This window comes from Panthera pardus, unplaced genomic scaffold, assembly GCF_024362965.1.
Source record: "Panthera pardus isolate Hobbes unplaced genomic scaffold, ASM2436296v1 HiC_scaffold_22, whole genome shotgun sequence".
In the NCBI taxonomy this organism is placed as follows: Eukaryota; Metazoa; Chordata; class Mammalia; order Carnivora; family Felidae; genus Panthera; species Panthera pardus.
In genome coordinates this window covers 48,527,858-48,540,772 of record NW_026526788.1, presented here as the reverse complement: position 1 = coordinate 48,540,772, position 12,915 = coordinate 48,527,858, and positions in this window count along the sequence as shown.

Here is a 12,915-nt window from a genome sequence, read left to right as displayed (position 1 = left end):
ACACGTGGCTGTGGAGACAGAGAAGGGTGCCAGTCCCAAGGGAGATATGCTGTGCGTGAGGGTAAAATACTTGACCCCCCCCCGCCGCCCCCGCCCAGATTTCAGAGACCTGGAGCCAGAAGACAAATGTAACCTATCTCAGTAAGTTTCGTGTATGTTGTGTGTCGAAATGATAATATCTTGGATATATTAGGTTAAATCAATTATACTATTAAATCATTTTACTGGTTTCTTCTTGCTCTTTAAAATGCGGCTACCAGAAAATCTAAAGTTACACATCTGGATTGTATTACGCTTTTATTGGACAACACAGGTCTAGGCTCTTCTTAAAGCTTCAGGAGCAAAATATGAGAACCCATGATGACAGATAGACAGAAAGACAGACACACACTCATTCACACACTGCTGAGGGTTTCAGGCAACTCCAGCAGCTAGTAGATACATCTGAAATGTTATATGTTCTCAAAAAACAATGCAGACTCGTCCTCAGCCCTTGGTGACTCCTTGCTATTGATCAGTTTCCCCCTTTCCTCCTGGTCATCAGCCCCTCCATTCCTGCTATCTCTGCCTCCCACATATACTTCCTCAAACTCAGCTTAGGCTGTTTTCTACTTTTTAAAATGCCACCATAGATTCAGGGTGTGAGATGTGCTGGAGAAAAGCAAACAAGTACTCACATTTTGGGAATGAGAAATCATTTTTTCCCAGACTTTGGAAGAGAACATAATGGGGCTTTTCTGCATTCCAGCTGCAATGTTGGATCTGGCAGGCTGGCTGTCCTCTGATATAATGTGAAACATAACTCAGTGGTCATTTCAATGTGTAAAAAGTTCAGCAGTATTGTTGGAACTATCATCATAAATCAGGAACAACTTTCTTTAGGGACTCTATTGCCACTTGATTTAGTATTTCCTGGCAGCTTGCCTATCGTGGAATGAAGCCACGATTGCTTCCTACACAAAATGTTATCTGCAAAACATCCCGCCAGAAACCTACAGAAAGAACGCTGACCAGCTTGTGGCTTTTGATAATCTATGGCTGCTCTTTGTATTGAGAATGAATTTGACAATGGGACTCATTGTTAAATTGGACAATATATTCCCTGGAACAGCTTCCAAATTAAAATGGGGTTTACACATGTTTTACATACCACTTGTTCCAAAGGAAAGAAAAGAGAAATCTTCCAGTTCCAAGAAGAAAATTCAGCAAAATATGTATACTGTGAAATATGAGAAATTATCCTAAGCAACTTTCATGCTAATATGTTCAGTTATAAATACTGGGGTGGGGGGTAGGGGGGAGGATGTAAATTGCAGAGAGTAGGGGAGCATGACACTCTCCTGTCTAAAATGTTGAAGAATTTCCTTTATGTTAGTTCTGTGAGGATGTGCAGTTTCTTACATGTAAAGGAGTAATTGACCTGGGAAGTATTGGAAGAAAAGGCTGGAAGGATCTCTCCTATGCCCTGTAGTTTTGTCTGGCAGTGTGGTGTGGGGGAGGGGGCTGGGAGCGGCACCCGGGAATTCAGTAGATGCGAATGTTGTTCACTTCATAAACCTGCAGTGGCACCAACCCCCACCCCCGGAAGACACTTGTGGGCCATGAGCTTAGGAGCTCAGGTCAAGAACAATACGCTATAAGGAACAAGGACACCTGCCCAGAAAATACCCAACACCCTCCAGAACTTAGAAAAGACATTCATGCAGAGATACAGAGCTCTGTGCAGGGTGATCTCAGAGGGGCTCATTGCAGAGCTCCCTGTCTTCCCCAGGCTGCTGGATTAGCAAAGTTAAAACTTAAGTAAACCTAACCCTATCTTTTCTTCCTTTTCCCTTCCCTTGGGTCGGAACAATTCAGACTAGGGTCTCAACTGCTGCTTCTGAACAAATATTGAACTCCCTTTGTAATGATGAACATGCAGAGTAAAATTGCCAGGCAAGTGAAAGGACAGCATGGTTCAAAAGAAGGGACCACTCTGAGGAAGCAGAGGAAATATTTTCCTATGAAATATAATTTCTGCAAGAGACGGGAAATTTTGAGGACTCTCCTGATTTGTCTTTCCAACAAACTTCAAAAGGACAATTTCTTTTATGAAATTTGAGTAGAGAACTATAAAGAGAAAAACAAACAGGCTAGGGAAGCCAGCGTCAAGGTTTTAATTAATGTTCATTTCAAATTAAAACAGAGCAAACAGCAAAATGAATCTTGCAGCAAACAGGTATGCAGGGCATAAGTCAACTTGGACATCACGAAACTAAGCGATAAAGGATAAAAAGATAAAAATAGGGGCGCCTGGGTGGCGCAGTTGGTTAAGCGTCCGACTTCAGCCAGGTCACGATCTCGCGGTCTGTGAGTTCGAGCCCCGCGTCAGGCTCTGGGCTGATGGCTCAGAGCCTGGAGCCTGTTTCCGATTCTGTGTCTCCCTCTCTCTGCCCCTCCCCCGTTCATGCTCTGTCTGTCTCTCTCTGTCCCCCCAAAAAAAAATAAATTAAAAAAAAAAAAAAAAAAGATAAAAATAATGGGAGAATATATAAAAAGCATGGATAAGAGATATAGTTAATACATAAATATTAGGAATTTTGGGAGAAGAACCAATAAAAGTGGAGCCGTCTTTGAAGAACTATTTGGTGGAAATTTTCCTGACCTAAAGAAAGATGTGAGTTTTCTAAATACCAGACAAAATTAACAATAGGTTATTAATACCCACATTTATCTTGATAATTTAATTTCAAGAATAAAAACAAATTCAGTGAGGATCCAAGCAGATAAAGCTTACCTCCTACTTCTTCTTTGAAACGTGAAGACAATGACCGTTGTCTACCGAAGTGTGAGGAAAAAGAATTGTGGCCTGAATGCAATAGTCAGATAGAATGTGGGATGCCAGGTGATATTGACAACATCCTTAAGCTAAGAAGTTACTTGATGCTTATCAGAAATTCAAATTTAGCTGGGTATCCTCCATTTTTATTTGCTACATCTGGCATCTTCAGCTCCTGTGCCCGGCCAGCTTGATATGCATATACCAGTACAGAGGAGTGACATTCTCTTGTATACACAAGCCCCAAAGTACATACCGTATGTGAATGTCCTGAAAAAATAAACTTACTTAAATTATTAAAAAAAATTTTTTAATGCTTGTTTATTTTTGAGAGAGAGAGAGAGAGAGAGAGAGAGAGAGCATGAGGGGGGTGGGTGGGGAGCAGAGGGAGAGGGAGACACAGAATCTGAAGCAGGCTCCAGGCTCTGGGTTGTCAGTACGGAGCCTGATGTGGGCTTGAACTCATGAACCATGAGATCATGACCTGAGCCGAAGTTGGACGCTCAACTGACTGAGCCATCCAGGCGCCCCATTACTTAAATTATTTTTAAATCAGCCGAGTGAGGAATCAAAATATCAAATTAAAGAATGGAGAACTCATGATAGAAAAGACTGGTGAGAAAAATTGTCAAACAGACAAATACCTTCTCCCCTCGCCCCAAAACAAAGAGCCATTAAACAAAATTAATGTAATTCTTAATATGATATTAAAACATAATGAAAATTCCAAAAATAATTTTCAAAAGAGGGCACATGAATAAAAATATTAACTTAATATTGATGATCTAGTTCAAATTACCCACCAAAATCACTAAACCTAGGACTTAGTGGACCAGAAGATAGGAAGGAAAAGCCAAGTAAATTCCTCATATTACACAGGAATAAGCAATTGACACTGGTTTACTTTTGATAATGAAAATTAGTGAAAATAGATTCCAATATATATATTTATTAAATGTCACTACTAATAGAATAAAAATAGTAGATCTGATTTCCCAAAACCCAAGGGAAAAATTGAGTTACAACAATAACTACAGTTAATCTAGACAATTAAAAAGAACCATAAAACAAAAGAGTAGAAATAAAGCTAAACATTATAAATCTTGTCAATAAAATGGTTGGGATAAACTCTCATTTTGTATCACAGACTCCTATTGGGTTGAAAATAAAATGTAAATGTTGCATTAGTGTACCCAATCAATCCAAAAACAATCAAAATAAGACAATGGCTAAAGATATAATGGAGAACCCAAGCCAAAGCAGGAATGGGAACATAAGTAAGAGAAAGGGTGGAGCCCAAGGCTGATGAAAGATATGATAGATAGCATTACATTTATTCCACTGAAAGAAAAAAATCTGTAATGAAGATATGACAGAGTTGTACTTTCTATGATGAATATAAAAGTATCAAATGTAGTAAACAACAGCTTTTAGCAATCCAAGGAGAAAAAGAGAAATGCTATTATAGTAGGCTATGTTGACATCTATTGGGACAGGTCAAGCACAAAAAAAATGAACACATTTGTAGAGGGTTCAAACAATGTACCATATTTGTATCCCAAGTATGGAGAATGTATAACTTTTTCAAACATACTTCCAACGTTTCTACAAATTGATCACAAAAAATAGTTTAATAGATTCCCAATCAGCAATTAAAATTCCACCAAATGGACCCAGGTTTTTGGTAGTGTGGTAAACTGTTGAGAGAACCTCATGATGATGGTTATTAGCATCATAAAATACTGACCTAGACCTTGAATGGGCCTGTCCCTCTGTACTATGCCCTTGAGTGGGAGCTTAGGGGAGGCCACCACCACATATTCAAAAGAAAAGAAAAGAAACTAGGCTTTGGTCACTTGTAAAAGTACCATTTTTGATCCCCAAACTTGGGTTCTTTGTCCAATTAGCAACTGTTAACTGTTGAGCCAATGATGGAACCAAAATCTAGTTAGAGTCTCTGGAGTAAATCGTTTCCACTTCCAACACAAACACAGAAACCCATACTGACCCTCGCTTCTACTCTGGATTCCAAACTCAGTCCCTTCAGAGCGCTGCTCACTCCAGAAGGGCTGTATTTCAGAAGGGATGATTTTTATTGTGGCGCCTAAGTTGCTCTGGAAATATTAGCTGTGTAACTTAGGAAAGGCACGTCTCATTTTGAGACATTGCAGGAGCATGGGTGATCCTTTCTAGATTTATAAAGTGGTTTATAAAGTGATTCTTCACTGCAGGAACCAAGTCAAGGGACCTTAAATACTGAACGCTGTTAGTATGTTGCAGATCGGATTAGGCTTCCACGCAACTTTTCTGGAATGCAGTTAGTACTCCAGGTAGAGCCAATGTGCATCTAGGAGGAAAAATCACTGAAGATCTGAACAGCTGTCAGTGGAATGTCAAATGAAGAGCGTGTGTGTCAGGAGGAGTATGTGCATAAGGACAAAGTCACCTGGTGCACAAAAGAGTAAATTATTTTAAATAAGTAGATAAATGGAGAAAGAGCATGAGAATAGTTCCTTCACCATACTGCATGGGCTCCATTCTAACCACTGATGTGGCAGTGACTTTGTGTTGTTAAGGAGCTGAACTCCCTGGCTATCCTTGGCCAAGTTAGTTGAGTCTGATCAAAAAGAATGGCGCTGGAAAGGTCCTGTAACCTCAGGAGCCCTGTTTGTCCTTCCAGGTCCCCTGCCTGTCAGAGGGTGAGCTGTATTCACACGCTCCAGGTCTGAGAAGCGCACGCCTATTTACATACATACATGGTCTCATTGAGAGCTCCTTTGAATTTAAACACTTAGCATCAGTTCTTTATAACCGTGTGATTTCATTCCACATGGCGGTGATATTTTTTTCTCCAAATATGGACTCATTAGATGGCAATAAATAAAGCGATCTGGGCGTAGGAAATGCAGCATCCTTCCCTCGGGGTTATTCCAGGGAAGCAAAGACGGAAGTGAGCCTTGCTATTTCAGGAAAGCTGGTGGAGGCTGTACTGGAGGCTGGTAGCTGGGCGGCAGCTGTCCTCAATCTTGAAGCTTTAACGGAGGGGAGCTGCCAGATTTACATTGTTTAAACACTTAACTAAATTAGCTATGAAAAGAAGGATGGGAGGAGCCCTGTTTAGTGGGGGAACTTAGGCCTTCTGGCTACACACACACACACACACACACACACACACACACACACACACACTGACTTTTCCTTAGACTCTGCCTGGAGGAACTGGGGAGAAATGCGTGCTCCATATAGCAAGATTGAAAACAACAACAATGATGAAAATTTCTGGTTTAGAAAGCTGTCTCAGGCAGTGGCTGGTAGGGGTTTTGGGGCTCAGGGCCTGTCAGCTAGGCTGAGGTTTGGAGCTGGACTCTGTCTCAGCCAAGCGAGGACTGGTCTAGGGCAGTAGATCTGAAAACCAAAGGATGAGAAGCCAGGGATTCTAGTGCCGGGGACAGGAAACACTGGGGTAAAGGGGCTGCAGGTCTGGCTCTCTGAGGCTCTTTGGAAACATCGCTGGTCTACTGGAGTTTCATTTTTAAATTTTTATTTATTTTTGAGAGAGAGAGAGAGAGAGAGAGAGAGTGAGACAAGTGAGCACAAGTGGGGGAGCGGCAGAGAACTAGAGGGAGACACAGAATCTGAAGCAGGCTCCAGTCTCTGAGCTGTCAGCACAGAGCCCAACGTGGGGCTTGAACCCATGAATCGTGAGATCATGACCTGAGCCGAAGTCAGATGCTTAACCAACTGAGCCACCCAGGTGCCCCTCGATTGGAGTTTTAGTTTAGCTACTGCTAATTAGCAGACAATTACATCAAAGAATATTAAATATTGGCTCTTTGTCAAGTTGGAATGGTCTTGAGTGGATGGCCTCAAAGCTCTATCATTGAACTTATCTTCAACATTTAACCAATGGATTGTATGATACCAGGGAAGATGTTTATCTGACATTCTAGTAACTTAAATATGAAAGCATATATGAACTAGAGAACAGAATCGTGATTTGAAATAAATTTGAAGAAATGGTAAACGGAGACAAGACCAACAAGGTGAAGCTTCCTAGAGTAGGTGGAAGATTCTAAAACCAGATTCCAGAAATCCATTTCAGAAGTGCAGTTATAGGAGGATCAGAGTGTGGCAGACGCAACACCTAAAAAACACTCCCTGGTGAGTCACGGAGAGCCAGCACTGTCCTGTGGTGGAGACAGAAACAGCCCGGGCAGCACCCACAGACCTGATCTGGCTCAGCTCCGTGGACCTGTGAACAAGCCCCAAATGAACGCTCACCTTCTCAAGGGAGACCTTTGGGAAGGGGGTTGGGTTACTGATCCCAGAAAAGAATAGACTTCGCGAAGACGCAGTCTCCATCCCATGGAGGACCCTTGAGAGGCTGAACCGCATTTTCAGCAGGTGGAGAAAAGGGCTTCAGTGTTTTAGCCAGAAAAGTCCTCTGGGCTGAGGAGGTGAGACCAAGGCATGTACTGGGTCTGGCTTGACCAGTCTTGGCGTCCGGGGGACCCACCGTCTGAACTGATGCTCACAGACCGAGACGCGTGCACCAGAAGATTAGCCGTGTGTACACATCACTGCACTCCGGCCGCGATTGAAGCTCTTCCTGTTCCCGTTCTGGGGGATGACAAGGAAACTGGTGACGGGCCAGGGGGCCTTTGATCAAGCTGCATAGGTGCCAGAAACCACCACAGATCCCCAGTCTGTCATTTTCTTCCTAAACTGGGAGCAGAAGATTTTCCAGATTGCCGCTGCCCTGGTCCAGGTTTGTGACAAACCTCAATCCAGGTTCTATTTCTGCTCGTGCTTGCTGGGTGACCCTGCACATATTATTTGGTCAGCCAGCATCTCAGTGACCTCATCTGCAAGGCAGGGATAAGAGTGGTTAGCTGGGTGATTGTTGTGAGGTTAAAAAATATAAGTGTGCATACTGTGAACTGTATAATCTGTAGCTCACACACCACAGGCTGTGGCACATACTGAGGCCCTGGGTTATTGGTTGTCACTATACTCACTATTTTAGGTGATTGAAAACATCTATTTTCTATGTTGCCAGCTTTTTAAAAAAAATTGTTTATTTATTTGGAGAGAGAGAGAGAGAGAGAGGGAGGGAGAGAAGGAGATAAAGAGAAAATCCCAAGCAAGCTCTGTCCTGTCAGCACAGCCCCAGACATGGGGCTTGATCTCACGAACTGTGAGGTCATGACCTGAGCCAAAATCAAGAATCAGACACTCAACCGACTGACCCACCCAGGTGTCCCGATTGCCAGCTTTTTGAAGATGGGACTTAGGTCTTAGGAATTTTTCCATAACACAGAACTGGTTCTAAATTTGGCACATGATAGTTGCCCGAGGAATATTTATTACATAAATGGATGGTCTATATTTTTTTATTTAAAAATTTTTTTTAAATGTTTATTTTTGAGAGAGAGAGAGAGAGAGACAGAGTGCAAGTGGCGAAGGGACAGAGAGAGACGGAGACACAGAAACTGAATCCAAAGCAGGCTCCCGGCTTTGAGCTGTCAGCACAGAGTCCGACCGGGGGCTCAACTCACAAACCGTGAGATCATGCCCTGAGCCAAGGTCGGATGCTTAACTGACTGAGCCACCCAGGCGCCCCTTGAATAGTCCATATTTTAATATAATGTACTAATAATTACGGAAAGACCATCAACATGATGAAGCAGCTTTGAGGTAACAATAAAAATAATGAGCAGTTATTAATCAGGTCCTTTGTCTAGACACTTCACAGGTGGCGCTGAATTCTCACAATAACTCTCAGAGAAACTACTTTTTTATTTTATGTTTTTAAAGCTTATTTATTTTGAGAGAGACAGAGACAGCATGAGTGGGGAAGGAGTAGAGAGAGAGTGGGAGAGAGGGAGAATCCCAAGCAGGCTCTGTGAGGTCAGTGTGCAGAGCCTGACATGGGCAAGATCTCAAGAAACCTTGAGATCGTGACCTGAGCCGAAAGCTTAACCGACTGAGCCACCCAGGCACTCCTCTCAGGGAAACCACTAACTCCATTTTACAGATGGAGACATTGAGGCTGAGAGTGTGGATAACTCACCTAAAAGCCTGTATAGCTTGTATTCGAACCCCCAGCGGTGCCTCATACCAAAGCCTGTGCTCTCCACCACCAGCTGACCGGACCTTGGGACAGGTCTCATTTCAGCCACAGCCTCTGCATACAATGGGAATGGTCCCCAACCCCCAAGCCACACCCTGGTCTGATGTAGCACTCCATCTGGCCCTTCCATGGAGCCCAGGAGAAGCTGTGTTCCTTAACCCAGATTCTAATCAATAGCCTCACACTTTCTATACATGTCCTTGCTGAGTGCGACTGCACGGGGAGCATCTGTTCTGGAGACAGGCCACCCCTGATGGGTTCCTCTGCTTCCTGTCCCCTTAGGGCACTGATTTATGGCACAGAAACAGTGAAAGGCCTGGCTGTATGAGTCTTGACCGTCGTCATCATCATCATCAGTATTCCTTTGTGGCCAAGAGCATTCTGAAAGTCGAGATGAAGGTCTTCTTCCTAATTGAAACTCCTTGTCTGTCCCTTTGAAGGCACTCATCACTTGACTTTAACACATGTACTATGACTCATTTATCATAACAACTCTCACAAATACATAGAAAACACGAAAATTAGATTAACTGGGAAGTCATCTTAAATACCTGTTAATTTGGATGTTTACAAGACGAGCTCATCTGGTTAAATCTAGACTTACATTTAAGTGACACATCGCAGATTTGTGTTATCCTCATGAATAGCAACAGGTTCATTTATTTCTGCTTGCTTTGAAGCCAGAGAGTTCAAAACAGGAGCTGTCTGTGTGATTTCTTATATATACTGCACTGCCATGACCTTATTGAATGCATTTGTTAATATCCTTTTTATATGTGTGATCTTTGTTAAGTGGGCTGGAAGGAACCAGGACCAAAAGAGAAAAAACAAAAAACGAAAAACAAAAACCAACAAAAAAAACCTTCTCCCCGGAAAATTTACTTACAAAACATTCTTCTTTGATATTTTAGTAGCAAAACAATTTTGCATGGAGAGCTCCTAATTTACATTTTCTTATATTTTGACTCAAAGCTTTTTTTTTTCTCTCTCCTTCAAAGGAACAGATATATCCAGATATATTTGTAAACGTGGTGCTCTGCTGGGAAGGATAAGCACAAAGTCTAGAGCAGGAGTTGGAAAATTTGTTTATAAAGGGCCATAACATTTTTAGTTTTTGTCCCCCAATTTTATTTACAAAACCCGGCAGATTGGGCTCTCAAGTGTAGTTTACCAATTCTTATTCTAGAGAGTCAAACAAACTTCAGTTCAAATCAATTGAGCTGTCAATTGTTTAGTAAGTTGAGCAACATACAGTATCAGCTCTGAGTGACTGTAGGCTGTGAGCCTCAGTTTCCTCATCTGTAAAATGGTCATTATAACACATAGTTCAAAGAGGTGTCAGGGTTAGCTGAAGTGTAGTGCTTCTGAAGCACTAATTAAATGTGTGCCCCTAAAATAAAGAGAAAAAAAAGAAGATGATCCACACCATCAAGGAGTTCAATGCAAGAATTTTATGGTGGCTGTGAGGCTGAATTAGAAATAATTCCTACCTCACCACTATTTTTCTTTTTTGTCTTTTGACTTTGTCTTACTTAAAAGGATTAAGGAAGAAAAAATTGCATGGGATTTGTTCACTGAAAAGATAATGTTATAGGTATTTTCTTCTGTATTTCTCAGTGAGACCACAATGATGATGTGGGCAAAACAAGTTCTCAGACAATCTTGTGTTGCCCTTAAAGGTTTTTATGTTGATTTTACTTCATGGATAATATCAATCACATTACTTTCCTGTTTTGCCATGGCTACCAGGAAGCTCCAAATGGAATCTGTGGCTCAACTTTCAAAAGCACACCTACTGTGTGCTTGGCACTGTTCTAGGCACTGGGATTTGGTGAGCCACATGACTTCACACGTTCCTGATCTCTTGGCGCTTACCTTTGAGTGAAGGAGCTAGATGATAGACATGGTAACAGAAATATTAAATAATTTCAGAGACCGACAGGGTGTCTGATGAAGCTAAGGCACCATGACATACTAGAGATGGAAGGTGCTTCTGAGGGGTGATCAGGGAAAGCCTTGGAGGAGCCATGCAGAACACGTGTAGCCTGTTGGATGCTTGCAGGACACAGAGGAGCTTCATCAGAGTGGTCACGGAGAAGCCTCCGGGGACCTCCTAGCTGGGGGATCTGGAAGCCTGGATTTCCATCCCACCCTAAACTTGCTTCATCACTGAAATGGCATTTCTCCCCCACCTGCCACCCATCTGAAGTCTTGGAATCACCAGTTGCTCCCTTAGCGGCAAATCTAGTGGGCTTTTTGTTTAATTTACTTAAAAAAATGGACATCCCATCAGATGCGCTCTTTCTGGCGTCTAGTGGATGTTGGTGAGGGATAGGAGTCGGGTAACCACCCCCACAACCAAGCACAGTTCATTCGAATCCCCCCATCTTACCCTCAGATCATCCACACAATTGCCCATTTTCTCTCCTGACCTCGTCCTGCCTCCCTGGCCACGAACTCCGGTGTCTTGTAGCCTTTGTCTTGGGTCTCTCAGTGTTTCATCCTCTGTCCTTTTCTCGTCTCATTCTGTATGTTTTCCCTCAAGGACACCCACCCAGCCCTGGCTCCCGTTGCTAGCCCGCCAACAGCCTCCCCTTGCAGATGCCTGCGGGGACCATGTGAGTCCTCACCTCCCTTGAGTCTGCTCACAGGTCGGCTCTGGGTGGCAACTTTCCCTGACTCCTTCCCAGCTTCCCGACGTAGGTCGTCTTCATCCTTGACAGCCCTTCTCACGCCCAGCTATGCAAGGCATGGATTTATGTGCTTACTGTCTGTGTCCCCCACTGAAGATAAGCTCTAGGAGGGGAGGGGTTTCACCTGTTTGGTCACACGTACAGCATCTAGAGCCAGGCTTGGTACACAATGTTTGTGGGAGGATTGACTGATAGAATAGCAGCGATGGCCTGGTGCTCCTTTGGACATCTCATTCTGAGGCTCTTCGTTCCTCAAAGGCACCCCGCCCAGCTCTGTTCTCAAGCGTCACTTCCCCCTGGAGGCAAGAAGGAACCCGGTCCTTCGTATGGATTAGGGTTCCTGAAGCTGGGGCTGCTCTGGGGAGACGGGGACGGGGAGTCGAGCCCAAGTGCATGGTGTGTGTGCACAAACCAAAACAGGGAGGTTTTCAGGCATGAGGGCCCAGGTGCCTCAAGAGGGGAAGGGTGGTGTCTGCAGGGAAGGGCCTGGAACGTGGAACAGGATGTTACAGTGGGATTTGTTTGCCTCCTATGTTCTGAAGTGAGATGCCAGCTCATCCTGACCGGAGCAGTGAATTAAAGAGCCTGAGAGAGACCGTTTAGTTTTGGGAAGCACATTGGTGAGCTATTGTATTTTCCCCTCCCTCGTTGTGCTCCTCCTTTCCTCAGGCCAAGTGGGGAGCTTCAGGGTGATTAGTCAGAGGTCTTGAATGTGAGTCTGGTAGAGCATGTGGGGCTGCAGCCCTGACCAAGCCTGGCTGCTTCAGGAATGATCTCACGTTGTAGATTTTGTCAGGATAAAGGATGCATGAGTGTGTCCCCTCTACCAGAGGAGACCCAGCCTAGAGACACCTGCAAGACGCTGCCCAGGTGGGGTACCCCCCAGGGCAGCGATGCTCCAACAGAGGATCGTTGTAGGGTGGATTACTGAGGCCCAGTCAAGGGGGCTGCAGGAGAGAGAATTCCAGAGTCAAGCCTCTCTGGAGAGGGCACAAATCTCTCCAAGGAACCCTAGGGAGAAACCCCATTGGATGATGGCAGGCCCCGCCAAGTAAAACAGTTGCAAAACATCCCACCTTTCCTTCCTTTTCCTCCCAAACCCAGAGGGATAGAAACTTGGCTAGCAAAGCAGGGAGCGGATGGGGAGGGACAGCCATGTAAGGTGGGGAAATAGAGCAGGTGCTCGCACTGGGCTTCAGCCTGGGATGGAGCCATGCTGAGGACCAGTTTCAACTTCAAGAAGTGCATAGTTGAGCCTATTCCAGGCGACA